At 63.7% G+C, this 2,500-nt stretch overlaps 1 pseudogene; it reads left to right on the top strand.

Annotated features, from left to right (window-relative positions):
• Positions 1 to 2,500, top strand: part of LOC126436509 (large subunit ribosomal RNA) — a 7,931-nt pseudogene that overhangs the window by 2,132 nt on the left and 3,299 nt on the right.

Below are 2,500 nucleotides of genomic sequence, written 5' to 3'. Positions count from 1 at the left end.
CCTGGAATCCTCTAGCAGGGAGATAGGGTTTGGAACGCGAAGAGCACCGCAGTTGCGGCGGTGTCCCGATCTTCCCCTCGGACCTTGAAAATCCGGGAGAGGGCCACGTGGAGGTGTCGCGCCGGTTCGTACCCATATCCGCAGCAGGTCTCCAAGGTGAAGAGCCTCTAGTCGATAGAATAATGTAGGTAAGGGAAGTCGGCAAATTGGATCCGTAACTTCGGGATAAGGATTGGCTCTGAGGATCGGGGCGTGTCGGGCTTGGTCGGGAAGTGGGTCAGCGCTAACGTGCCGGGCCTGGGCGAGGTGAGTGCCGTAGGGGTGCCGGTAAGTGCGGGCGTTTAGCGCGGGCGTGGTCTGCTCTCGCCGTTGGTCGGCCTCGTGCTGGCCGGCGGTGCAGGATGCGCGCGCCTGCGCGGCGTTCGCGCCCCGGTGCTTCAACCTGCGTGCAGGATCCGAGCTCGGTCCCGTGCCTTGGCCTCCCACGGATCTTCCTTGCTGCGAGGCCGCGTCCGCCTTAGCGTGCTCCTCCGGGGGCGCGCGGGTGCGCGGATTCTCTTCGGCCGCCATTCAACGATCAACTCAGAACTGGCACGGACTGGGGGAATCCGACTGTCTAATTAAAACAAAGCATTGCGATGGCCCTAGCGGGTGTTGACGCAATGTGATTTCTGCCCAGTGCTCTGAATGTCAACGTGAAGAAATTCAAGCAAGCGCGGGTAAACGGCGGGAGTAACTATGACTCTCCGGTGTGGCTGCATCCGGACTTGGCTTTTCGAAGTGCGGTCTTGATGTAGTCGTGCTGCTGCTGCGAGGTGCCTTCCTTGGGTTATAGTTACAGGGAGAGTGATGCGCAATACATGGGCCTAGCCCTCTTAGCCTCTCCTCTCCTGCGGTCTTCTCCCCTTCTCGTGGGCCCGCTGATTTTCGCAGAGTGGAAGACCGCACCAGGGGCTTGGGGGGGTTACCAGCCCCCCCTCGCATTATCCCTTCATAGTTGGGGGCAGCCTACAAGAAACAAGAGATGGTGGCCCTTCCGCTGAAGGTGCCACCCCAGCTACCCCAGCACCTATCCGGCCAACCGGCCGTAACGAAAATGCGATAGTTTGTGTAGCTCCCTTTGCTTGCAGTGAGTGCCACCGCACTTTTACCACGAAGAACGGTCTCGGGGTCCATCGCCGCCGCCAACACCTTGCGGCCGCCAACGCTGAGATCGTGACGGAGAGGCATCGCGCGAGGTGGACGGAGGAAGAAGTCCTGTCGCTCGCCAAGGCAGAGGCCGAACTGTTCCTTGAGAGGGACGCCCGGTTCTTCTTCGTTAATCAAGAGCTTATTAGGATGTTCCCCGACCGAACGCTTGAGGCAATCAAGTGCCGACGGCGGCAAGCTGCCCACAAGCAGCTTGTCCGCCAATTCATGGAGGCGCTTGAGATCGGTCGGGGGGAAGAGCCGGCGTCCCGCCGGGGAGCAGCGAGCTCGCTGCCTGACGCGGGCGAGGCCGCTGCGCCGCCCGTCGACGCAGCCGAGGACTTCGCGGCCGACACCACCGGGCCGCCGCCGGAGGGGCCGACTGACGCCGCCATCTGGGAGCATCTGGCGGGGCTACCTGCTTCCGCCCAGCGTTTCTCTGCTCTGGATCGAGTCATTGGTCTGGGGCGGGGCACGCCGCCCGATGTCATCCTGGGCATGCTCCCGGATGCCCTTGCGTCGGTCGGGTCCAGGGGGGAGAGGTCGATCACCAGGGCACAGCGGCCGCGCCAATCATCCAAGCGGCCGCCTGCCGCCCCGCCGCTGCAGAAGCGCAAGCGGCGCCGCTGGGAGTTCGCGCGGACACAGGACGCCTTCCGCAGGTCGCGTGCACGTTGCGTGCGCGGCTTGCTGGACGGCACCCTGCTGCAGCCGCCACCCGACATCCCCGGTCTGCTGGACTTCTGGGCGGACCTCTTCACGAAGAAGCCGATCTCCACCGCTGGCTTCATCCGTGACCGCCTTCTCCCGCACTCGGAGCCTGTCGCTCCTGAGTGCCTATGGGGGCCGGTCACACGTGAGGAGGTCGCTGCTGCCTTGCCGCCCAGGGGATCGGCGGCCGGGCCGGACGGCCTGACTCCAGCGGAGCTGCGGCGCCTGCCGCAGGAAGTCCTGGTGAAACTCTTGAACCTCTTCCTCCTGGCCCGCGCCCTCCCCGAGCGTCTGCTTCGCGCCCGGACGTCACTTCTCCCCAAAACGGCTGCACCAACATCCCCCGCTGACTTTCGCCCCATTACGGTCTGCTCGGTGTTGGCGCGGACCTTTCACAAGGTTCTCGCGTCACGCCTGATGCGTGCATGTGCTGTGGACGAACGTCAGCGGGCATTCATCCCCCGGGATGGGATGTTGGAAAACACCTTCATCTTGGACACTGCTCTCACCGACGCAGTCCGCTCCTGTCGCTCTGTTTTTGTGGCATCGATCGACGTCTCTAAAGCGTTCGATTCGGTGGACCATGCTGCCCTCCGCCCCG

Source organism: Schistocerca serialis, unplaced genomic scaffold (assembly GCF_023864345.2).
Source record: "Schistocerca serialis cubense isolate TAMUIC-IGC-003099 unplaced genomic scaffold, iqSchSeri2.2 HiC_scaffold_1237, whole genome shotgun sequence".
Taxonomy (NCBI): Eukaryota; Metazoa; Arthropoda; class Insecta; order Orthoptera; family Acrididae; genus Schistocerca; species Schistocerca serialis.
This window is presented reverse-complemented; position numbering and strand designations above follow the sequence as displayed.